Source organism: Hyaena hyaena, unplaced genomic scaffold (assembly GCF_003009895.1).
Source record: "Hyaena hyaena isolate Hyena2069 unplaced genomic scaffold, ASM300989v1 scaffold_196, whole genome shotgun sequence".
Taxonomy (NCBI): Eukaryota; Metazoa; Chordata; class Mammalia; order Carnivora; family Hyaenidae; genus Hyaena; species Hyaena hyaena.
This window is the reverse complement of record NW_024080828.1, coordinates 1,844,799-1,871,704: the sequence shown is the minus strand read 5'-3', so window position 1 is coordinate 1,871,704 and position 26,906 is coordinate 1,844,799. Positions and strand designations below refer to the sequence as shown.

At 41.4% G+C, this 26,906-nt stretch overlaps 1 long non-coding RNA gene across 1 annotated transcript; it reads right to left on the bottom strand.

Annotated features, from left to right (window-relative positions):
- Window positions 1-221: 221 nt before the first annotated feature.
- On the bottom strand, window positions 222-26,906 carry LOC120238018. The gene is made up of 6 exons (XR_005530121.1): window positions 26,842-26,906; window positions 23,963-24,083; window positions 17,631-17,765; window positions 12,827-12,915; window positions 6,595-6,757; window positions 222-358 (listed from the first exon to the last, which is right to left on the bottom strand). It is a non-coding gene; the product is annotated as an uncharacterized LOC120238018 (long non-coding RNA).

The following is a 26,906-nucleotide window of genomic DNA, read 5'->3' as shown; positions in this document are numbered from 1 at the left end:
AACCTGTGGAATATGACACTCTCTCCAGGTAGTCTCTGTCAGAATTGAATTGAATTGTAGAACACCCAGCTGGTATCTGAGAACTGCTTGGTGGTGTGTGAGGCGGCAGATGTGGCCCAATACCTCCTTGTTAAAAAACAAACAATATTGCATTCTAACATCTAAAGGATTTACGGATCATGGCCTCCATCATACTTCCATTAATTCACTCATCTGGCTCCTGTAGAATGAATCTGGAAGATGATGTAGGCTACTGCACACTGAACCAAGTAGGAGCCTGATCACAGCTGCCAGGCCAGATGCAGTATCTCAGGCAGAGGATATTAACATGGCGTCAGGCATGTAGACTGTAGAGGATCTATCAATAGACATTCATAGACATGGTGCTTCTGTTAGACACGTGTACCCAGCAATATCAGTTGCACAGATGATAATCTAGCTTGACTTCTGAGACAAATCTCGATGCTGGAGGCCTAAACCAGTAATACACCACTTTGGAAAGGTAGCTTAGACAACAGCTGAAGTCTCTTTCTTCTTCCAGTCTGTATGAGTATTAAGACATCTTTCCATCAGGGAAAGACAAATCAAAACCACAATGAGATACTACCTCACACCAGTCAGAATGGCTAAAATCAACAACTCAGGCAACAACAGATGTTGGCAAGGATGCAGAGAAAGAGGCTCTTTTTCACACTGCTGGTGGGAATGCAAACTGGTATAGCTGCTCTGGAAAACAGTATGGAATTTCCTCAAGAAATTAAAAATAGAACTATCTTATGATCCAGCAATTGCGCTACTAGTTATTTATCCAAGAGATACAGGTGTGCTGTTTCGAAGGGCTACATGCACTTCAATGTTTATAGTGGCGCTATTGACAATAGCCAAAGTATGGAAAGAGCCCAAATGTCCACTGACAGATGAATGGATAAGGAAGATGTGGGGTATATATACATATATATGTATATGTATATATGTGTGTGTATATACATATATATGTATATGTATATATGTGTGTGTATATACATATATATGTATATGTATATATACACACATACAATGGAGTATTGCTTGGCAATCAAAAAGAATGAAATTTTGTCATTTGCAACTATTTGGATGAAACTAGAGGGTATCATGCTAAGCAAAATTAGTCAGAAAAGGACAAATATCATATGACTTCACTCATATGTGGAAATTAAGATTCCAAACAGATGAACACAAGGGAAGGGAAGCAAAAATAATATAAAAACTAGGAGGGAGAGAAAACATAAGAGATTCTTAAATAGAGAGAACAAACTGAGCGGTGGGGGGAAGGGCTAAATGGGCAAGATGCATTAAGGAAGACTCTTGCTGGAAGGAGCACTGGGTGTTATACACAGGGGATGAATCCGTGGAATCTGCTGAAATCATTATTGCACTATATGTTAACTAACTTGGAAAAAAATATCATAAATTCCATAGATCAAGCTTGTACACTTGATCATTTTATATTACTTTTGTAAATATTCTTGTCCATATTCTACTTCAGCTTTAAATGTGGTTACCAAGTGTCTAACCCCTGAATTTCTAGACAGTATTGCCCTCTCTCCGAACATTCACTTACCCTAGAAAGCCCTCATGTTCCAACCACGACCCTTGTGCTAATGTTGTATAGACCATTTGTAAGTATCCCAGACAACAGTCACTGTTCTTAAAGCACTCTGAAAATATTTCTATGTAAATTATTTTAAATGATGTCAATGGTTGGGACAATGGAAATTGATTTTGATTTTTGCAAATGTGTTCTTTTCTATCCTAATCAGAAAGGAAGGATCAGAAACCATTTGAATTCACATGTAATAGACAATATACATTTATAGTTTTCCCTCAGCGTTATATACATTTTGTAAAATTTATTTATTTATTTGGGGGGAGGTGGAGAGAGAGAATCCCAATCAGGCTTCTTGCTGTCAGTGCGCAGCCTGACACAGGACTCGAACTCATGAACCAGGAGATTACAACCTGAGCCGAACTCAAGAGTCAGATGCTTAACCAACAGAGCCACCCAGGCATCTCCTCTTCAACATTATATTAACTCTCCTTCTTTCTGTCACAATATAGTCCAAAGAAATCTGGACCATCTTGACAGACCACAGATCATCCCATTGATCTCTTACACTGGTGACATTGTGTTGATTGGCCTGGATGGCATCAGAGGCTATGGTAAGATACAAGCGCTCCAGAGGGTAGGGGAGAAACCGTGTGAAGATTTATGGCTTGTCATATTTGTATTTGAAGGGGTATTTCACCTTGTATCTCCTACCATGAAGAAGGAAACCAGTACCTTCTGGGCCTCTTTGGCTCCCAAAGGCAGCACATTGCACCCCTAGAGGTAAGGCTTTGACCCAAATACTGAGTGACACAAAAGGCTGCAAGCCTTCACTGAGGCTCAGGTCTGCATCAAGTCCAAGTGGTAGTGCCAGCAGCCCTGCAATCAGGCATGTGATCTGTCAGACCCCATGGTGTCAGAGACACAAAGTGGTGCAAGTCCCAGTGGAGAATCCCAGCACAGGCTACCTTCTCCAAGTATGGCCTCTGACCTGTTCTCAAGTTGTACCTTCTACAGGCTCTTCCAACACTCCCTCCTCATGACAGTTTCTGGCAGAATGGCATGTGAGAGGATGACCACAGACCCAGTCCCACATCTCCTATGTGGTAAACTGAGTCCCCAGTCTGAGGCAAAGTCACGTGGGATCCCATACGAGGAACTTAAACTCGTGGTAAGCCCACAGAGAGTGGTTCTGGCTGAGGCTCAGAATGCAGAGAAAGGCAAACTCAGGCTCAGAATGTACTTATTCCTGAGAATAAACTGCTGGCATTTCCAGGATCAAAGGGACCCCAGTACAGTCAACCTCTTCCGTAGGGTCTGTTGCTGGCAGTTGGACATTCATCAGTTGGCAGTCTTGGTAAGCGGAAATCGATAATGCTTGTTCCTTGCCTAGTCTCCATTCCCAATACCATGGCCACTTGATTTCATGTGTCTATCATGCCAGCACTGAAATGGCCAATGACTGGGGCTGTCAGTCAACTGACCAGGTCATTCTGTCTACTTGGTTGTCTAGTTTCTCTTCTGTAGATCCTCTCTGAGACATGTTGACATTTGATACGTTTCATGCCCACTCCTGTACGTCTATTCATATGCGCCCATGCCAGACCTCCTTGTCTGCAACCTTCCAATCTTCATTTTCCTTCCAGACCTCTGGTCAACTGGCCAGGCCATTTGCCACTGCCCATGAGTTCACATATATTCTAACCTCAGGCTACTTCCCTTCTGCACAATGTGCATCCCTCAAAGCTCTACCCACTAGGAGGATTTTCCCCTGCCATTGTCTTTTAAGGCTGCTGAGGGATCTGTAGAAAAGATACCATGCATTTTTAGTTTGCACGCACCTGCAGGGTGGACTGGTTTGCAAAACAAAGTTGACCCATTTCTCATTCTTTGGTTGCTCATGCAGAATGCCCCATACAGCCTTGAGCATGAGCAGAGGAGGGGCACTGAGGAAACAGTGGTTGGGATCGGGGATGGGGTCTGGGATATACTTGTACCCTCTGGTCCTGTTTATTCTCAACTCTGGATGTAGCACCTTCATTTCATGATGGATTCCTGCTAGGACCCCCTTATTTATGACTTGGTTGATCTGCCCCAGTTCATGATGAGAAGTTTCACTGCATGATGGCTTGGTGATCACTGACAGGCCTTCTGTCTCAGCAAGAGCTTTACAGCATGGCAGGAGTCATTTTTTAAAGGCATGTGATTCTCTACTGCAGATAGCACAGCCTTGCCCTCAATTCACAAGGCCCTGAATCGTAATCCCTCTTTGGGTCTTGCCAGCATCTTTCCTGCCGCTGACAGACCCAACATCATGGGGTCTGCAGGGTCATATGGCTTGAGTGACAGGGCTGCTCAGTCCTTACCCCGGACCTGATGCAGGGCACTTTCCTGCACAAGAGCCCACCAAACCTGGCAGTCTCACAGGTCACTGAGTATAAGAATTGCAGCAATTGCCTAAAAGTACACATGCCTTCAAGTTTTCATCATTTTTGATGGGCATGATAATGAAGGTAGTTAAAACCTGGAAGACCCAGCAGAAACATTTCAATTTGCATGTAGAGACCAAGCCTGGGTGAATAAAAGCTAGAGAATACAAACCCCAAAGCCATCTAGGATCTTTTCCTTCTGTGGCATGCAAATATCCAACTTTCTAGTTGATTAGCCAGGCATGAGAGTTCTACCTTGAAAATAAAAAAAGTGCATCCTGTGTCCTCCTGTCTTGATCTCAAATGGGTTCCTGTCAGATATTAATACACTGCATTTTTTTAAGCAGAAGAAGTGGGGAAAGCAAATGATTTTCTCAAAGGCTCAGAATGGTACAATACTCCATTTCCTCACACCACATGCCCAGAAAAGACCCCTGAGTGTCTATCTGGTTGAGATGCATAAAGTTTTCACTGACTCAAGTCTAGCACAAAGGTCCCAGTAATAATCCAGTGTCCTAATTGTTCTACTATAAATAAAAGCTTAGTGCTTATTTGTGTTTATCTTAGGGGAATCCACTTTGGGAAATGTTTAGAAAAGTTCAAGCTTGCCTAACCTCATTTTTCTGTTACATGTCTTTAGCATAAGATTCAAATTCACCATGTTATCACAAGATAAATAATACTGCCGGCTATAATTTATTAGTGTTTATTATTATTTACTACTACAATATTATGCAAAGCATAATCATATTTAATTTGCTAGAAAAATCTAATAAAGTAAGGTTGTATGAGGGGTCTGCAAGGCCATTCCCAGGCTTAATGATTTGCTAAGAAAACTCACGAGTCTCCATATATTTGCACTCATGGCTACGGTTTATAACAGTAAGTAGATGCAAAGAAAAATCGGCGTAGGGAAAAGTCGCATGGGGTGTAGTTTGGAGGAAACCATGAGCTTCCAAGAATCTTCTAGTACAGTCACCGAGGGCATGTTTAATTCTTTCAGTAATGAGTTGTGATAATGCATGGATGACACTGTCTCCCACAAAAGCTCATTAGAAGACTCCGTGTCCAAGATTTTTCTGGGGGCTGCTCACACTGGCACTCTCTGCTACACAGATACTCAGATTCCAGACTCCCAGAAGGAAACCAGGTGTGCAGCATAAACTATATCATTTGCACAATTTCAGCACAGTGAACGACTCTTTAATAAGACCATAGTGGGAACCCTTCCCAAACCCAACTTTCCAGGTGCCAACCCAGGGCCAACTTTGTGAGCAGGGCTTTCAAAGGATGGCCTCAGTGCTACATCTGTCTATACCATGTCTTTTAATCCTTTTCTGTACACAGGCATTATTAGCCTCCTTAAAATATATTTTACATGTTTACATTTTGTATTTTTCTATTCTATTCTACTTGTGTTATATATATATTCAGAATATTTATATTATAGGGGTGGCTAGGTGGCTCAGTTGATTAAGCATCCAACTCTTGATTTCAGCTCAGGTCTTGATCTCATAACTCGTGAGTTCAAACCGTGCATCGGGCTCTGTACTGACAGCACAGAGCCTGCTTGGGATCCTTTCTCTCTCTCTGTCTCTCTCTCATTGCCCCTCCCTCACTCACATGCATGCTCTCTCTTTCAAAATAAATAAACTTAAAAAAATTTTTTTAAATTTTTTTTTGGTTTTTTAAATTTTTTAAATTTTTATTTTTTATGTTTTTAAAATTTATTATTGAGACAGAAAGAAACAGTTCATGAGTGGGGGAGGGGCAGAGAGTGAGAGGGAGACACAGAATCTGAAACAGGCTCCAGACTCTAAGCTGTCAGCACAGAACCTGATGCAGGGCTCAAACCCACAAACTGCGAGGTCATGACTGTAGCTGAAGTCAGATGCTTATATTTTTATATTTCAATGTATTATCCACTTTTAAAAGATGTAAAACTGAAACTCAAACATGTTAATATCTTGCTCAGGACCATACAGATCCTATATGGCAAAAGCCAGTATCTAAACCACAGTATATCTGCCTCTAGAAACCATGAAGTTTACTACTACATTGTAATGTCTCAAATCATAGCCTCTAACATATGCAACATATATTTTATATCAAGATTATCTTACTACATACAGATTCCTCTATGAATCAATTCTTCCACTGGTGATTATAGCTGCTATGAATCTACAGACGGAGGACGAAAAGGAACAGGTTTGAGTCTCAGTATTTCTCATTTTAAAAGATGCTTGAGAATTTCTGCTGTTCAGGACTGTATCTAATAAGCTTGGAAGGGGCCACTCCATCCTAACAAAAAATGAAAAGCCGAGCAAACTGAATCAATTCTTTTTAGATTCCTTAGAGAAGGGAAGTCGCTGCGCAGACTGGTGAGCTTTCAAGAATCTTCTAGTACAGTCACACAGGACAGGTTTCATTCTTTCAGTAATGAGTTGTGACAATGCATGTAAGATATTGTCTCCCCAGAAAGCTCATTAGAAGACTCAGTGCCCAAGATTTTCCTCATATAGGCAGTCTATGCTTAGCCCTCAAATTGGAGAGAATGACAGGTCGATACAGAGAACTTACCAAAGCAGAAACTTCCATGGGAATCGGTGTCAGGGTAGGGAAACCTGAACTGTCATTGATGAATTACTAGAGGCTCAGCATGAACAAGTCCAAGAGATAAAAACTTGAGGGAACTCAGTTATCAGGAGGATCCCCATGCTTCTGTGTGTTATGTCCTGGAGCTCTACCAGACAGAGGGAGGAAAAAAAGAAATGATTTTGACATATGTTCGATCATTTCCTTCTTAACGAGGTCTGCCCTCAGGATAAACTCTTGACCAGAGCCTGACCTGCTGGGGTTTTATCAGAGCCCAAGTGACTTGGGTAAGGGAAATATCCAATTCCAGCCAGCTCTAGCTTTCCAAATGGGAGAGAAGAAATACCAGCTCCAAGCAGTCCTGGCCCACCCAAAGGGAGGAGAAAAAAAAAAGAGAAACACTTGCGAAGTTCACAGTCCAAAGGCACAGGCTCCCTTAAGGCCCGAGAACTAATCGCGGCAATTACAGGATGCTTCCCCTCCCCCACCTCACTATTAAAAGTAAATGGATGGGGGGCGCCTGGGTGGCTTAGTCGGTTAAGCGTCCGACTTTCGCTTAGGTCATGATCTCACGGTTCGTGGGTTCGAGCCCCGCGTCGGGCTCTGTGCTGACTGCCAGCTCAGAGCCTGGAGCCTGTTTCAGAGTCTGTGACTCCCTCTCTCTCTGACACTCCCCTGTTCACTCTGTCTCTCTCTATCCTAGAAATAAAATTTAAAAAATATTAAAAAATAAAAAAAAATAAAAAAAATAAAAGTAAATGGATGGGACAAACAAAAGAAAAACAGACTCAGATACAGAGAACAAACTGGTGGTTGCCGGGGTGAGGGCACGGGTGACATAGATAAAAGGGATTAAGAGGCACAAACTTCCAGTTATGAAATAAATGAGTCATGGAAATGGAAAGTCCAGCACAGGGAATACAGTCAATAATATTGGTCAAAATGGATGAAGAAATAACATAGGTGTATTTGTGAGTCTCTTGACACAAAAGTAAGGCCCACCCATGAAAACAGGTTATCTACCCTCTTTGTATTAAAGCACAACTTTAAAAACATTTTAGATGTCTTCTAAAAATAATAATGAATAAATATACGCTAATCTACTTTTACAGGGGAGAGAGACCACTTGGTAGTGGTCTACACCATGGTGTTTGCTCTTCAACCTTCCAGCCTTTGATTTGCAAAGCAGAAAGCTATCTTCTTACAGGGCATTATTTACATGTCCACACAACAAATACTTTGATCAACTACCCAGTCCTAACACAATGAGGAATCATTCATGATTCATCTCGGTCATACGTGTTTCCGATCAAATCATAGAAGATTTATATAGAAGAAATCGGGTTTAGACTGAAGGAAGGAAGTCAGTGGTTACTTGAGTCACCCTGACCCATATGCCCTTCCTTTGTCTCCCTGAACAATGCCTTTATGACCAAAATGTCACTCTGAGCCTTGCTGAAAATTTCAGCTCTATAAATTTACAAATGAATGAGCTTGAGCAAGCTATTGTAACTTTCTGGATCTTAGTGTCCTCATTTGTAAAGTGGGGATAAGAATAATATGTTTCTCATGAAGTGACTCTAAGGACAACATGATATAATGCATGTAAAACTCTTGGCACACTGCCTGATGTTAAAAAAAATACTCAATTTTATTTCTTTCTCACTATAATCACAAGGGCCTTAAGTGATCTTTAGGAATTTTTTTTGAAATCTATGTCAACTATTAGAACAGACACCTTTTCTCTCTCTCTCCCTCTCTCTTTTTCCCTTCCTTTCTTCCTTCCTTCCTTTCATTCCTTCTTTCTTTCTTTTCTTCCTTTCTTCCTTTCTTTCCTTTCTTTTCTTTCTTTCCTCTCTCTCATTTTTTTACCAGGAGCATTTATGTAATGTTAGCATTATTCTTATCTAAGGGGACCAGATATTAGTAAAGCCACGGAAAAATCCAAATGGGACCTTTGGTGCCAAATGTTGAGAGTGCTGGGATCCATCTGGGACTTTTCCAGGGCTCATGAGCAAGAGCTGAATATCACAAGATGCCAGCCGGCAGGAAAGGGAGCGCCAGCTGAGACGGGGAGATAATCTTGGAGCTAGGAGCACAGACTGCATTCGCTAGCACTTTCTTGTAATCTTTCCTGATAAACTTTTGCTTATTTGACATGTGGGTTGCTAAGGTGTGCTAAGGTGATGAGATGATGGGAGGGAATTGTGCAACAGATGGTCCTCATAGGTTCTTTTTTTTTTTTTTTTACATGTTTATTTATTTTGAGAGAGAGAGAGAATCCCAAGCAGGCATCATGCTCTCAGTGCAGAGCTCCATGTGGGGCTCCATCTCACAAAGTGTGAGATCATGACTTGATCCCAAATCAAGAGTCAGATGCTTAACCGAGCCACCCAGGCACCTGGGGTCCTAGTATATTTAAACTTTACTAAAGTTGACTCCTTCGAGGTAAAGCTGCAACAGCACACGCCTAGCTGCCAAGATGCCCGTGAGCAGCATGAACGTGGACTGCCCTATCTTCCCTACATTTCCCTGTGATCCAGAGAGCCACCGCTGTGGCCCGGCAGTCGGAGGGTTTGGTGAGGAGGCAGGTAGAGTTAGTAGCAGTAAGAGTTTGCTTATTAAAGGACCTGGTTTTTACTGTGAGGATTTCACAATGTATACAAACATCAAATCATTATGTTGCACACCTGAGACTAATATAACGTTATATGCCAATTATACCACAAGGATGATATTGATAAAGCCCCTCCCCCGAAATGATCTGGGACATTTTGCCCTAAGGTTGTGAGAAAAAGCTTGAGATTTAGAGTCACAAAGATGTGGAGTTCATAGCTTGTTTCCACCGCTGTGTTCTTAGAGATGTTTGTTCACCTCTGGCAACTTATAAATCAGGACAATAGCATCTGTTTTCACTACCTAAGGATTTTATAAGAACCAAATGCAAGGGTGCTTGGCTGGCTCAGTCTGTGGAACATGCAATTCTTGATCTCGGGGGTATAAGTTCAAGTCTCATGTTGGATGTAGAGATTACTTAAACATTTTTTAAATCTAAGAGTCGGGGCACCTGGGTGGCTCAGTCAGTTGAGCATCCGACTTCGGCTCAGGTCATGAGCTCACTGCTCATGGGTTCGAGCCCCGCATCGGGCTCTGTGCTGACAGCTCTGAGCCTGGAACCTGCTTGGGGTTCTGTGTCTCCCTCTCTCTCTGACCCTCTCATACTCAATGCTCTGTCTCTCTCTGTTTCTCAATAATAAATAAATGCTAAAAAATAAATAAAGGGGAGCCTGGGTGGCTCATTTGGTTAAGCATCTGACTTCAGCTCAGGTCATGATCTCACGGTTCGTGGGTTCAAGCCCCACATCGGGTTCTGTGCTGACACCTCAGAGCCTGGAGCCTGTTTCAGATTCTGTATCTCCCTTTCTCTCTCTGCCCCTCCCTTGTTCACGGTCTGTCTCTCTCTGTCTCAAAAATAAATAAACATTAAAACAATCAACCTATCAAGAAATCAATAAATCTAAGAGTTAAATGATCAACAAATATAGAAACATGTTAGAAAATGCCACATACCATAACAGTATTAAGGCACTACCTAAATGAATGCCTTGGAGTGAGGCTTTGTGCAAGCAACCTTTTCAGAGGGAGATGCTTGCTGACAGCCTCCCAGAAGGAGCTGAAGGAACTGAATTAGAAGGTGCCACACTCCAATAAGGCAGCGATTAATGAGCACCCTAAATAAAAACTCTGGAAAAGGGGGCGCCAGCCTGACTAATTCAATAAAGCACCATCATTCTTGATCTTGGGGTCATGAATTGTAGCCCCATGCTGGCTATGGAGTTTACTTAAAAACAAAGCAAAACAGGGGTGCCTGTGGCTCAGTCGGATAAGTGTCAGCTTTGGCTTAGGTCATGATCTCACAGTTCATGGGTTTGAGCTCTGCATCAGGCTCGGTGCTGACAGCTCAGAGCCTGCAGCCTGCTTCAGATTCTGTGTCTCCCTCTCTCTCTGTCCCTCCCTCCCTCCCTCTCTCTCAAAAATAAATAAAACATTTAAAAAATTTTTAAACAAACAAAAAAACCTCCAGAAAGGTACTATATTTAATATAATTTCTTTTAAACCTGTTACGTGCCTTCCCTTGAAGTTTCTCAATAAGAAATACTACACTTTAACCAAAATTAAAACTGCAGAACTAAAAGTTTAGCTGATGCTTAGAGTGACTAGCGTGCCCATTTATTTATTAAAAAACTAAAATATAGGGGCGCTGCCTGGGTGGCTCAGTCGGTTGAGCCTCCAACTTCTGCTCAGGTCACGATCTCATGGTGCGTGGGTTCGAGCCTCGCATGGCCTGTCTCCTGTCAGCACAGAGCCCGCTTCAGACCCTCTGTCCCCGGCTCTCTCTGCCCCCCTCCCCATTCACTCATGTTCCTCTCTCAAAAATAAATAAACATTAAAAAAAAAAACAACTCAAAAACCGAGATTGGAAGTAGTACAGGTCCCTTTAGACCTTACCTAAATAGAAAGAACCAACGTGTAAAATTTAGTGACACTTCAAAAATATTAGCTACAGGAATAATGGTATGATCTGTAACAAGCCACTTAGGCTAATTTCTCTGCAAGATGCAGTTAGCAAGTATGGGTAAGGTTGCTGAATATTTTTGGGGGGGTTGCTGGTTGACTCAATTGGTGGAGCATGCACTCTTGATCTTGGGGTTATGAGTTCAAGCCCCACATTGGGTGCAGAGATTTCTTAAAAATAAAAAAATCTTGGGGTGCCTGGGTGGCTCCATCGGTTAAGCATCCAACTTCGGCTCAGGTCATGATCACATGGTTCGTGGGATCAAGCCCCACGTCTGGCTCTGTGCTAACAGCTCAGAGCCTGGAGCCTGCTTCAGATTCTGTGTCTCTCTCTCTCCGACCCTCCCCTGCTCACATACACACTCTCTCTCTCTTTCAGAAATAAATAAAACATTAAAAATAAACAAATAAATAAATAAAAATTTAAAAAATCATAAAAATATATTTTCCAACTTTATTTTTCAACCCATTAAAAGGTTTGACAGGCCAAGCCTCAGTTTCCTTGAAGTAAGTATTATGAGCTGTTACCAGGCAAAGGTCAAGGTTTCTGTCCTGGGGATTACAAACTTTAATAATGTGCCTCTAGCTTTGAGAAGATTTTTTTTTTTAAATAAGGAAATTAAGACATAGAGCTTTTAATTTTATTACAAGATTAATTTTTGTCTTTGAATATTTATCCTATCATGTAAGTGCTATAGGGCCTTCAATTTGCCTGCAACTGTTAATAACAGCAGAGCAAACCAATTTTCAACATACATGAAGTTGCTTAAGATAATTTTTTTAAACCTATGCTTCCATTTTCTAACTGTCCTATCTTCAAAAAATGCCACATCCTTTAAAGAGCATGAACAAAACATAAAGGTAGATTTCCATCCCTGCAGGATTTATTTCACTTCACTAAAACCTAATATATAGATTTCATGTAGACCATTCTAAAATTATTAGAGTGCCTATATTAAAATGTAACCAGTTTTTTTCATTGAAAAAACTTTTTTTCTCCATGATATGCTGTATTTTACAAGATTTGCAACAACATTTTCAAAAGAATTTTCCTCTCGGTATGAATAGTCTTTTTTCTTCTTAATTACGCAATAAACGGAACTATGTGAAAGAAGCCATCGGTTTAAAAATACATGGCAATATAAAAGGCTTTTGTTTCCCCTTGCTTTGAGGAAATTCAATATAGGAGTTTAGCAAGGTTGGCAGGGATGATCCTAGAGAGAAAAGGAGGCCCCTTTGCCTCACTTTCAAGTGTTTGAAACTGAACTTGTATTCTAGGCCATTTATTATGCGGGGTGGTTACGTCCTTGAATTAGAATATTTTGCATAAAGAGGGGACCCCCCTATTAAATTTTTTTTTTTAAATGTTTGTGTGTTTTTGAGAGAGAAAGACAGAGCGTGAGGGGAGGAGGGGCAGAGAGAGAGAGGGAGACACACAATCCCAAGCAGGCTCCAGGCTCTGGGCCGTCAGCACAGAGGCTGCTGCGCGACTCGAACTCAGGAAGCGTTAGATCATGACCTGAACTGAAGTCGGACACTTAATTGACTGAGCCACCTGAGTGTCCCGAAAGACACCCCCCTTTTTAATGAAATGTTTCTTAATACATATGGGCAATAAAAATAAGGCGGTAGCAATTCTTACCACACTGTGACATCATTCTGCCTGTGCCAGATTCTTCATGTCCCAAAACACAAGGGTCCTCAGTGATTGGCTGTGAGGTCATTCCAGGCCTTTGTTGGCAATGACAGCATGAAAGAAAAATACAAAGTGAGTACGGTTATTTTGATGCACTCTTTGTTAATAAATGATGTGCAGATTACCTGTCTAGATCTGGTTCACTGTCGAATGGACTCATCATTTTGGACTATTGTGCCAATACGTTATATCAACATAAAGGAGCCAGAAAACTATCATGATTTAGAACAGAGTATAGTGGTTTAATTTTTAAAAATCGAAGGCATCCTTTTTTTTTTTTTTTTTTGTATACACAGGAGTCTGTGTCATTGTGGTGAGGGACAGAAGCAGAAAAATGTTCACCTTAAGCATGGAAGGCTGACCTACAGCTTGCCCCGTTCCCATAAGGATCAAAGGCATGCAGGTTGCTACATTTTTACAGGGTCTCATGACTGACTGTATATCTCACCAATACTTACATGGAACTGAATGATCAACAGCAGAAAAATCTTGTGAAAGTAGGTTTTTTAAAAATTTTTTTAAAATGTTTTATTTATTTCTAGGAGAGAGAGAGAGACAGCGTGAGCAGGGGAGGGTCAGAGAGAGAGACACACACAGACCGAAATTGGCTCCAGGCTCTGAGCTGACAGTCAGCACAGAGCCCGACGCGGGGCTCGAACCCACGAACCGGGAGATCATGACCTAAGAGAAAGTCGGATGCTTAACTGACTAAACCACCCAGGTGCCCCATTGTAAAAGTAGTTTTACAAGCAGAATTTCAAAGAAGACATTTATAAGCTAATATCTCCCCTCCCGCCTTGAGTACTAAGCGTATAACCACCAGCTTCATACAACAGAAGTTCGGTTCTTTCTGCCCACAGGTCCCATCCCCACGCTACTTAAGTAATCCTACTAAGATGCACCATATAGCGTCTCAAGGAGTCTTGTGCTCTAGGACCTTATAACAACTGTATCTAAAACTATAACATTAACCAAATTACTCTGTTAGTAACAAGAGGCTCAGAAGTTGGTGTTTGTGTGAGCGTTCTGACTTTTGCCAAGGGAGACGAAATCAACCCAGCTGAATATTTAATAATGCACGATAGACGGGTGACTTTTCTCTCTTGAAAAGTTATCAGGGGTCCCTGCTGCTCTAGCCTCAGAAGAGTGAGTTGGTATACCAGGTGTGCTAACATACATCATTAGCATCTTATAAAAAAAATCCTAATAGTGGTCAACTATACTCACACACACCCCCTCCAAAAAAAAAAAACAACAAAACAAAACCAGAAACAAAACCAAAAACAAACTAACAGGACATTATCAGAATGGAGACCTCTCTTTTAAATATGTGAAGACATTTCACATGGATGAATATGCAGAATTTTCCATCAAGTGTCCTGAAATCTCCCAATCAGGGGTGTGGAATGCCTTTTTTTTTTTTTTTTTAAAGCATATTGATGTTGATCCTAAAAATACTCATACCCTTGATGGGAATGGGAATCCTGCAAACTTACAAACAGAATATGATACCTTTGAAAAGAAAATAAAAGAAGCTGGTGGCATAGACCTACTGGAGGTAATGATTCTCATAATAGGCACACACAAGGCAAGTGCCCTGTTCACAGCAGGAGGAAGAAGCCAGTCATTTGTAGAATCACCTCTGAACTACATTTGTATATGATGAAGATGCTACTTTATTTATTTTTTTTAATTTCAGAGGAAGAGAGCATAAATGGGGGAGAGCGGCAGAGGGAGAGAGAAAGAGAATCCCAAGTGGGCTCCATGCTCAGTGCAGAGCCCAATGTGGGGCTTGATCCTATGACCCTGGGATCATGGACTGAGCCAAAACCAAGGGTCCGACACTTAACCACCCAAACCACCCGGGCGCTCCCAAAGATGATACTTCAGAACTAGGAGTTAAAACTGTGAATTACTAAAAGTTTACAGCATGTGCACAATTCACCTGTAGGTCCACTGTAGAGTATGGTAGAAGGAAATTGAAGAATATTGAAGCAAAGTCTTACTTAAGTGAACAGAATATATTTTATAAGAAGCAGGTGAATTTCAGCAATATAATAAAACATTGGGAATTAAATTTTTTTAATGTTTATTTATTTTTGAGAGAGAAATAGAGTACAACCAGGGGTGGGGCAGAGAGAGAGGGAGACACAGAATCCAAAGCAAGCTTCAGGCTCTGAGCTGTCAGCAGAGAGCCCGATGCAGGGCTTCAACCCATGAACCCTGAGATCATGACCCGAGCTGAAGTCAGACACTTAACCAACTGAGCCACCCAGGGGCTCCTTAATATTGCCATTTTTAAAAGTTCAATATCTATATATTAAACATTCCAAGGCACCTGGGTGGGTCAGCTGGTTAACCATCTGACTCTTGATTTCTACTCAGGTCATGATCTCACAGTTTTGAGAGCTCAAGCTCTGCATCGGGCTCTGTGCTGACAGCTCGGAGCCTAGAGCTTGCTTCGGATTCTATGTCTTCCCTTTGCTCTCTCTGCCTCTCTCTCTCAAAAAATAAGTAAACATTCCATATTTGGAATGCATCTATTTTACACTAGGGGCTTAGAAGAAGTACTTGGCTCTCACAACTGATAAGCTGTTTATTATAAACATTTTATTTACAAACTTCATTATAAGAGTCTATAAAACAGCACAGAAATTAGACATCTGCTTGTGTAGAAAATTTTAAAAGTCATTTTAAAGGTGGAGATTCTGCATTTCAAGTACCATTTCCAGACATGACCCCAGAGGCATAATATACAAAGATTTATGTCTTTTAATCATATAAAGATACTTTAAGACTTTCAGGTATTAATTGATTATACCGAAAATTTTAATTTTGGAATAATCTCTCTACATTTTATCTGCATTATATACAAGCTTTTCTGCACATGACTGCCTTAGTCATCTTTCTACAGTGTCATCTGGACATCAAAAGTCCTACTGTATATTGTTGGTAAAGGAAATTTGAAGAGAAGACAGTGCTTAAAACTACAGTTTATGTCCTTTTGAAAAAATAAGTATAGTGCATATTTTTGACATACCTTCTTCTTTAGCAATTTTTCAAGAAATGTGCCTTTATTTTTATTTAATGAGTTGGGTTCAGGCCCTTAATATAAACATCTTGGCTATTATGAGATGTATACCAATAGCACATTAAGGAAATTCTTTTGAAGAGAATTTTCTCATTATTGTTAAACTTCCCAAATGATTAACTTTATTCCATATATATATATATAAATGACATATATATATAAATGTCTAAAAGGCTAATATATAAAGTGCATATAAAAGGAATAACTATAAACTATTTTAGATTGCCATAGCAACTTGCATCTTAAATTGCAAATAAAACTATACTGTTTTCTACCTTTTTTACATTTAATTCAAATAAAGCTCATATAAACAAGAAGGTAGCAGGAAGATCTTCGTGTGCTATGGAGTCGGAGTCCGCATTCCCTTCCTGGAAATGCTACACTCTACCACTAGAGGGCACCATGTACACACGGGGCAGAGAGAGAGCCAAAGGCCTCTTTCTCGTTCTTGATTTGTTTCACTGAAGGAATAACCCAGCCAGTGAGGGTGTGAGTGGAGATCAGAGCTGGTGGGTAGGTTACTACAGCACTTCTGTGCAATTTCAAACTTTTTTATGATGTCCCTAGACCTTTCAGCCCCCCAGGGGAACCTGAGTTCAGCCTTGATTCAGATGGGAACACAGAATGTAATTACGATGGAATGATTGTTTTTAGAGGTCGCTGGCAATATGAACAAAGAGTTAAGAGCTGAGGAGGGTCTTTTGTGTTTGAAACAGTCCATTCTAACAACCAGACCAAGCCCCAGTCCATTCCCAGCTGTAACAATTTCTAAGTAACTTTGTACAAACTAAGAGGGGGAATCAAGTTCCACATACAAATACTTGGTTGCAAGAATACATTCATACTTTTTATGCATCGTTTATGCATGTTTCAGAGTTTCACTCCAGGGGTGTGTGGCTGGCTCAATGATAGAACATCTGACTCCTGACCTCAAGGTGGTGAGTTCAAGACCCACACTGAGTACAGAGATTACTTTTATTAAAAAAAGATGAAAAAAGTTACATTTGTTATATTAATATTCATTTTTAATATTTATATTAATGTTTGTTTTTAAGAATGTAATGTTAACATAATCCAAACTAACCTAATTAATTTTATATTTAGCTAGCAAAGAACAAATAGCAATAGCTGACGTGATTGCAGAAATTTGCAGTATTGTGAATATTTGATTCAATATTTATTTGAGATGCTCCTAAAAGCAGAATTGCAGTGTCTCAAGATAAGATTGCCCAGCTTTTCAAAGGCAGAATTTTAGATGGGGGGAAATCCATATTGATGAATTGTTCAAAATATGAAAGAAAATCTATGAGAAGAAGCTGACACATAAGAAAGAGTCTGTTTTTCTGTTTGTAAGTAACATTACGAGTGATGCCTGCAATTGAAGTAGCTTTCGAGATCATAAACTAAAAACAATGGGACCTTGTCACGTGCAGGTAATTCACATTGTCATGTCTATAAGGAAGACGAATCCTGCTCCAAAGACAAATGAAGAGATCTTACCTCTGGGTCTCTTGAAGAGGCAGCAAAAAATTGAATTTAACTGCATGACACAGAGCAAATGGTCATAAACGTCTTCCTTAGCAAACACCAACTTTTCCTTTCCTTTTCCCCAATATCAGCGACTCTAACTTCTTCAATCCTTCTCTTTAAAACACTCACCATTCCAGCCTTCCTTCTCAATTTGCTAGCTCCTGATTCTTGTCTTTTCTTGGTTCCTCATGCCTGCTTCCGTAGAATATTCCGGGCTCTTCAATGTTACATCTTTCCCATTTCCTCTCTCAGCCAAAGAAGTCCCTTGGAAAGTGAAGGAAGAAGAAAGACTGTATTTCTATCCCCCACAGAGGAAGTGATGGGGACATCATACTGCCAAAAAGAGAAGGGAAAGAACAGGAAAGAAAGAAATTACTTCTGCTAAGAGATGCTTTGTGAAATCATGTTTGCTTTTGTTAGGTTTCATACCAGCCAAATTTGGCTTTACCTGGTCCAATCATTTTCTTAAAATCACAAATAGAATCAGAAACACTTTGACCTGGAAGGGATCAACAAATACAAATCTCACATTTTACAGATCAGAAGGCTGAGACAAAGAGAGTATTGGATTATCCAAAGTTCCTCCCTGATGAGAGAGCTCCATTTCTTTTTTTTTTTTTTAATGTTTTATTTATTTCTAGGAGAGAGAGAGACCGCGAACAGGGGTCAGAGAGAGAGGGAGTCACAGACTGAAACAGGCTCCAGGCTCTGAGCTGGCAGTCAGCACAGAGCCCGACGCGGGGCTCGAACCCACGAACCGCGAGATCATGACCTAAGCGAAAGACGGACGCTTAACCGACTAAGCCACCCAGGCGCCCCGAGAGCTCCATTTCTTAACCCAAATCCACTGACCCTGACCTCCTTTGTCCATTATAGCACACTGCTTTGAGCTCAGGTTTTAGTTTGAGGTTAGTTTTGTTTTGCGTTTTTTTCCCCTATATACGTTATATTGAGGTTTTCCTTCCCAGAAAAGCCAAACTCTGAAACAATCAATATTAAAGTACTATTAATTGCAAACCTTTTGTATATAAATGATAAACTGTAAACATCTCAGAAATACAGTGTGTATATTTTTATAAAAGTGATTTTGTGAATATTGGAAGTTTTAGAATATTGGAAAGCATAGGTAGGTAACATTATACTTGTTTATTTTCATTGGCTTTATTTTATTTTATTTTATTTTATTTTATTATTTTATTTTACAGTAAGTTCTGTGCCCAAAATAGGACTTGAACTCATAACTTCTATATCAAGAGCCACATGCTCTACTGATTGGTCCAGCCAGGTACACCTATACTTATTTATATAAAATAAAATACAACTATGGGGGTAGCTGGACAGCTCAGTCAGTTAAGCATCTAACTTTGGCTCAGGTCATGATCTCATGGTGTGGGTTCAAGCCCCAAGTCAGGCTCTGTGCTGACAGCTCAGAGCCTGGAGCCTGCTTCAGATTCTGTGTCTCCCTCTCTCTGCCCCTCCCTCACTAGTGCTCTGTCTCTGTCTCAAAAATAAATAAACCTTAAAAAATTTTTTTAGGGGCACCTGGGTGGCTCAGTCGGTTGAGCATCCGACTTCAGCTCAGGTCATGATCTCACAGTTTGTGGGTTCGAGCCCCGCGTCGGGCTCTGTGCTGACCCCTAGCTCAGAGCCTGGAGCCTGTCTTCGGATTCTGTGTCTCCCTCTCTCTCTGACCCTCCCCTGTTCATGCTCTCTCTCTCTCTCTCAGAAATATAAAACATTTAAAAGATTTAAAAAAAATAAAAAAATAAAATTTTTAAAAATAAAATACAACTATGAAATGTTTTAAAAATTGAGATTTGTCTAATCATCTCCACTTCTTTGATAGAAAACATAAAGAACTTTCTTTTTTCTCCTTTACCATTGACGACTCTCTTCTCTGATCAAGTACAACCCTTCACAAGATATACTAAATTCTGCCTAGAACACATTTTCTAGCAAAGCTATAGGAATACAAGCACGAGCAGGTCATTCTCTTGAGCACCTCTGTTTAATAAAACAATCTAGCCACGCCCACCTCATAATTATTGAAACCATCCCACCAACCAGAATGTCACACTCCTCATTAGCATTTTTTCCCTTAAGATTTTTATTGTTAAGTAATCTCTACACCCAATGTGGGGCTCGAGCTTACAACCCCAAGGTCAAGAGTTGCCTCCTCTTCCAACTGAGCCAAACAGGTGCCTCTCTTACATCTTTCAAGTAACTCCACCAAAAAATGTTTCACATTTTTCTTTCCCAGGAGGTTAAAAAAAAAAGTACTTCAACAATACTTCTTCTTTATGAAACACAAAATACATTCCATTTCTTTTTTATCAAATTATTGCTCCAGAGAGCATTAATCTTGACTTTCTTAGTGGCATACTTAATTAAGATGCTCACAGAAATAAACATTCATTGGGAGGATTCTGGATCATTTCACAAAAGGCAAGATGACCACTTTTACTTTTAAACAGATATAAAGGCTTGTCTGCTCTGGAAGGAGTATTATCACCTGCAAACAAAAAGTAAGATGGCATCATCGCTTTTTGTGTAATTAACAAAAAGAGAAAACAATCACATACGCAAAACAGCCCCAAGTATGTTTGTCTTTATCTGGGAGCCTTTGTAACCTTAGCTTGGCTTAAATTAAGGAAATGTGGGACACCTGGCTGGCTCAGTCGGAAGAGCATGTGACTCTTGATCTCAGGGTCATGAGTCTGAGCCGCATGTTGGGTGCAGATATTAATAAAAAGTAAACACTCCATGAGAGTGAGAACACTGAGAAATTTGCTAATGGGTTTACATTAATGAAAATGTATATTGGTATAACCTTGTCCAAACACAATTTGGCAGTGGATAGTAAAATCTTTATTTATAAAATTTAAAAAATTTCTTTTTTTTTTTTAAACTTTTTAATGTTTATTTATTTTTGAGATGGAGACAGAGAGAGCATGAGCAGGGGAGGGGCAGAGAGAGAGAGGGAGACACAGGATCTGAAACAGGCTCCAGGCTCTGAGCTGTCAGCACAGAGCCCAACATGGGGCTTGAACCCACGGACCATGAGATCATGACCTGAGTTGAAGTCTGACGCTTAACTGAATGAGCCACCCAGGCACCCCAAAATTTAAAAAACTTATAACATTTATTTTAAAAAATTAGTGTTTTTTGGGGCGCCTGGGTGGCTTAGTCGGTTGAGCGTCCGACTTTCACTTAGGTCATGATCTCGCGGTTCGTGGGTTCGAGCCCCGCGTCGGGCTCTGTGCTGACTGCCAGCTCAGAGCCTGGAGCCTGTTTCAGTCTGTGACTCCCTCTCTCTCTGACCCTCCCCTGCTCACGCTGTCTCTCTCTCTCTCTCTCCTAGAAATAAGTAAAACGTTAAAAAAAAAATTAGTGTTTTTATTTATTCCTTAAAAAAAATTTTTAGGGGCGCCTGGGTGGCTTAGTCGGTTAAGCGTCCGACTTTCGCTTAGGTCATGATCTCGCGGTTCGTGGGTTCGAGCCCCGCGTCGGGCTCTGTGCTGACAGCCAGCTCAGAGCCTGGAGCCTGTTTCAGTCTGTGACTCCCTCTCTCTCTGACCCTCCCCTGCTCACGCTGTCTCTCTCTCTCTCTCTCCTAGAAATAAGTAAAACGTTAAAAAAAAAAATTAGTGTTTTTATTTATTCCTTAAAAAAAATTTTTAGGGGCGCCTGGGTGGCTTAGTCGGTTAAGCGTTAAAATTAAAATTTTTAATGTTTTATTTATTTCTGAGAGAGAGAGAGACGGCGTGAGCGGGTGTGGGGGGTGGGGGGGGAGGGTCAGAGAGAGAGGAAGACACAGAATCCGAAACAGGATCCAGGCTCTGAGCCAGCTGTCAGCACAGAGCCTGATGTGGGACTTGAACCCACTAACTGGGAGATCATGATCTGAGCCGAAGTTGGATGCCCAACTGACTGAGCCACCCAGGCACCCCAACATTTATTTATTTTTGAGAGACAGACCACGAGCAGGGGATGGGTAGAGGGAGGGAGACACAGAATCCGAAGCAGACTCCAGGCTCCAAGCTGTCAGTACAAAGTCTGATGCGGGGCTTGAACCCATGAACCATGAGATCATGACCTGAACCAAAGTCAGAGGCTTAACCGACTGAGCCACCCAGGTGCCACTATTTATAAAATTTTTTTAATGTTTATTTTTTTCTGAGAGAGAGAGAGACAGCATGAGCAGGGGAGGGTCAGAGAGAGAGGAAGAGACAGCATCTGAAGCAGGCTCCAGGCTCTGAGCTGTCAGCATAGAGCCTGATGCTGGGCTGGACCTCACAAACTGCGAAATTGTGACCTGAGCCGAAGTCAGGCGCTTAACCGACTGAGCTGCCCAAGCGCCCCTAAAATTTTTAAACTAGAAACTAGTTGTGACTTCTATTGAACAATTTTTCTTTCAAGGATTTGCTTATGAAAATAATCGGAGTTAGGCAAAAAGCTTTATCAGTCATTACTTTAAATAACAAAAAGCTGAGGAACACCTAAATACCCAACAGGGTTATAAATTCATATGATATAAGAAAAGGATCAATACTATGCAGCTACCAAAAATATTGTTAAGCAAGAGCTAGGAGTATACAAAATTGTTTATGATGTATTTTAAGAAAAAAAAAGCAAACAAATACATGGAGAATCCATGTGAATAGGTTTTAAAAGCTGTAAAGAATATACAACAAAAAGTTCCTGATGATTCTCCTGGAATGGTAATCAAATACATAGCATTTGTTGTCTTCTATGATTTTCTGTACTTTCTAAAAAAAATTTTTTTAGTGTTTATTTTTGAGAGAGAGAGAGAGCAAGTGAGGAAGAGGCAGAGAGAGAGGGAGACACCGAATCCAAAGCAGGCTCCAGGCTCTGAGCTGTCAGCACAGAGCCTGACACGGGGCTTGAACTTACACCGTGAGATCATGACCTGAGCCAAAGTCAGACACTTAACTTCCTGAGCCACCCAGGCGCCCCGGTACTTTCTAAATTTTCTACAATAAACATGTAGTGCTTTTGTAATCAGGCTAAAATATTCTGGGGCACCTGGCTGGTGGAGTCAGGAGAGCCTGAGACTCTTGACCTTGGGGTTGTAAATTTGAGCCCCACAGTGAGTGCAGAGATTACTTAAAATAAGATCTTGAAAAAAAAATTCTTTGTTTTCTTTCTTTCTTTCTTTGTTTTTTAAGCCAGGCCTTTCTCAACTGACTGTCCAAACGTGACAATGACGCGTATTCAGGAGACAGTTTGCCACAGTGTTGCCATCGTGTTCCGATCACACTTGCTTGTCCCAGATGCGGGCAGACCACTTATCACCCTTGGCTCTCGAGCTCGGCGGAGCTTCCTTTGCTCCAGCAGCCCACAGTCCAAGGAGAAGCGCCTCAGCGGGCTGGCCCCGAGCCACGGAGCCTCCCCAAAGCCTGCCGGGGGACCAGAAAGGCCAATTCCCCACCAACAGGCAGACGGTGAAACTTCCTCCTGGCTCTTGTAAAGTCAGCCACATTGGTGCAGACACAGCTGAAACAAGGCAGGCGAATTCTGTCGGACCAGGCAAAATTAGTCCCCTCTCAATGGAGTCTTGTGCCAGGCCAGCTGGCGTCCGCCATGCCCTCGGCTGGTTCAAGGCAGAGCCACTAAGTGGGTAATGGGCAAAAAAGTGAGGCTGTGAATTGGGGACCTGGGCGACTCAGCTGGTGGGGAGGTGGGCTTCAGCTCCGTGAGTCTGAAACCGTACCCACGGGGCTGAGGAGGTTAAAACTGTCCCTGGCAAGGGGCGCCTGGGTGGCTTAGTCGGTTAAGCGTCCGACTTTCGCTTAGGTCATGATCTCGCGGTTCGTGGGTTCGAGCCCCGCGTCGGGCTCTGTGCTGACAGCTCAGAGCCTGGAGCCTGTTTCAGTCTGTGACTCCCTCTCTCTCTGACCCTCCCCTGCTCATGCTGTCTCTCTCTCTCTCTCTCTCTCTCTCTCCTAGAAATAAATAAAAACATTAAAAAAAAAAACTGTCCCTGGCAAGACTCCCACGGGCTCCCCCTTCTTCGCAGGAACGTGAACCTTATTTTTTGGGAGCAAACAGGAAAGCTCCAGGCAGCCGAGGCCAGTATGAGCTTGACCACTGACTCACACCTGCACAGATGGGGTGTCCAGTCACCCCCTACCTCACTGTAATGTTCAACTCTGCACCCAAACAGGGGCCTCGTTAATGTAACACAGGACACACAGACATGTCTCCTAAGTACCCCTGCACAACCTTACGCTGACCTTGACCTGCAATGATAAAGCTCCCCTTTCTGAATATTCATCTTAACCCTCAGTAAAAGAAATCCGCGCGCCCTCACTCCAGGAGTCATGGTTTGGGAACTTATGCTCCGCAACCTCTTTCATTTTCTGCAAATGAAGTCTCTTTTGGGTAACAACTCTGCCTGCTATAGTGTCTCTGTGTCACCTACCAAGGAGCAAACTCACGTTCGTTCAGTTCCGGATGCTGTGAGGAGGTAGGAAGAATTCCATACACAGTGAAGTGGGAAGGAGTCCTGGGTGCCAGTTGTGTCTCCCTTTTCCTCTCTCTGACTTCTAGCTCCTTCTTCTATAAAATAGTGGGGTGGGAGGTAGATAGGTTAAATGAGCTAAAAAGTTGCTTCCAGCTTTCAGAACCTTTATAATGATTTTTAATGAAGTTATACAGTATACATTTCGCTCGATACAAATTCACTAAGTGCCTAGCAAGCAGGACCAAGGTGAAAAACACATTGCGCAGCCACAGTACTCACAGTCCAAAGCACTGACAAATTTCCCAGCCCAGTATGTATAATAATTCACTACACCATTTATTTAGGAGAATATTTTTTACCAAGATTGAATTTTTTCCATTGCCAAGAAAGCTTCTTTTGTTTTCATTTTTTAAAATAGTTTATGTAGTTTTTGAGACAGAGAGCAGGGGAAGGGCAGAGAGAAAGAGAGAGAGAGAGAGAGAGAGAGAGAGAGAGAGAGAATCCCAAGCAGGCTCTGCACTGTAAGCAAAGAGCCCAATGTGGGGCTCGAACTCAAAAACTGGGAGATAGTGACCTGAGGTGATATCAAGAGTTAGACGTTTGACTGACTGAGCCACCCAGTGCCCCAACCAAGAAAGCTTCTTATCCTTTGTTAATAAAACAATGTACTGAGGGGCAACATAGGTTTGGGTAGAAGCTTGAGACAGAATCAGAGAGTTCCAGTTAAATCTGAACTTCCCTCATTTGCTAACAGGATGGCATTGGAAAAATTACTTAAATTCGGCTTCAGTTTCCTCACCTGTTAAATGGGAATAATAATAGTACCTATTTCCTATGGTAATTTTTAAAAAGATTTAATTTTTAAGTAATCTCTACACCCAATGTGGGGCTTGAACTCACAACCCCAAGGACAAGAATTGCACGTTCCCTAACAGAGCCAGCCAGGTGCTCCTTTCCTGGGATATGTACAGGGAGTAAATGACCTGAACCACATCAACTAAGTTCTCAGTAAATCATCATTATTTGTTGTTAATATAGAAAGTGTAAAAATAATTTTAATATGTTTAACAAAGCACAAAATCTTAGAATTTTAGATTGAAAGGGACTTTAGAAAGAATCAATTTCAGGGCATGTAGGTGGCTCAGTGGGTTACACATCCGACTCGATTTTGGCTCAGGTCATGATCTCAGGGTTCCTGTGTTCAAGCCTTGTATCCGGCTTTGCGCCGACAGCTCAGAGCCTGCTTAGGATTCTCTCTCCCCCTCTCCCTCTGCCCCTCCCCCACTCACGGATGCACACATGCTCTCTCGCTCTCTCTCAAAATAAATAAATAAATAAAAACGTTAAAAAAAAGAATCGATTTTGTTTCAATCTTTTCATGTTACATAAGGAAACTGTGAGTCAGAGGTTGAGTAGAGCCTTGGGATCCCTAAGAGCTATTTTATTTTCTTTATATATCCCAAGAGTTAATTAGAAAATGTAATGTGCTTTCCTGAACAAAAACTTTTTTTCTGAATCATGTGGAAATTATTTCGAGGATTTCTATTATTTTGACTCTTCTATGTGCTCTATTAAAATTTGACTTCATTGAAATTTGACTGTCATTTCTGAGTCTTTCCAAAAAGAATCTGGCATTTTAGCTAAATAGACCAACTGATCCTTGCCTCAGCTTCTTTGGAGAATCCACTGTGATTATTCCAAGTAAACTTATACTCTCCCTTTCTGTGTGTATGTGCCATGCAGGCTGTTTTCTCTTAGTTTTTCTGGCCACTTTTGGCTAGTTAGAAAAAAATACTTTCAACTTTAGAAACGCCAAGTTTGGGTCATTGACTGCAATTAGACAAATACCTTCTCTGGAAATCAAGACTCAGGTTATACGACATTGTCTGCAGGACAATAAGACAGAAGGAAAGAGAGAGAAGGCAAACTAACATTTTTATCCCACACTTTCCATATGCCCATGGACTCCCTTAATCTTCACAACAACCCATGAATTAGATATCACTATTCTCATCATAGGTGGAAAAGCTAAGCACCAGGGAGTAACTTGCCTGAAGTCACAGAGTTAGGAAATGGAGCTGAAGTTTGAATCCAGGCCCGTCTGCCTCCGTATTTTTTCCAGTAAATCAGCCACACTCTCTCCCACTCATGATCAACATGATATTCAAATTTAAAATTTTTTAAGGCTTTTATTTATTTTTTAGAAAGAGAATGAGAGAGAGAGAGAACCCGCATGAGCAGGGGAGGGGCACAGAGAGAGGGGGACAGAGGATCCAAGCAGACTCCGCACTGACAGCAGGGAGCCCGATGTGGGGCTTGAACTCACAAACAGTGAGATCATGACCTGAGCTGAAGTCAGACACTCAACCTACTGAGCCACCCGGGCGCCCTGTTATCTTCATGATAGTCAACAGATGGAGTACCTCTTGATGTTAAAACAAAACAAAACAACTCCCCACCCCAATTCCTACAAGATGGTATAGTCACACATTTGGAGAAAAGAAATCCATTATGCAATTCACTAAAAAGTGCGACGAATACCTAAGAGGTGTTACCAACGCATTGCGCTTCAATTGTTAAGACTCATCCCAAGTAAGGTGAGGCTTTAGTCCTTCCTAATAAGATTTTCTTGTATTGTGTGTAATGATTCTTGTATCACAGGGGCAGAGGAACTTAATGGATAAAGACAGAGAAGAACCGTATGGATTTTATTTCCATAAAAGCTTCTCTCGAAATCCAATCTCCTTGGAATTGATCAAGTCATTTTCCTGACCTTTTTGAGGTTAAAGGTTTTGTGTTCTCTTTCACCTCCCTCCTCTGGCTTTTTTTCAAGCATTTTCCCAGTCCACTTACAGTTCAGAACAGATGTGGATGCTGGCCTGCTCCCAGAGTCTTGCTGCTAAATCATGACTCCACCA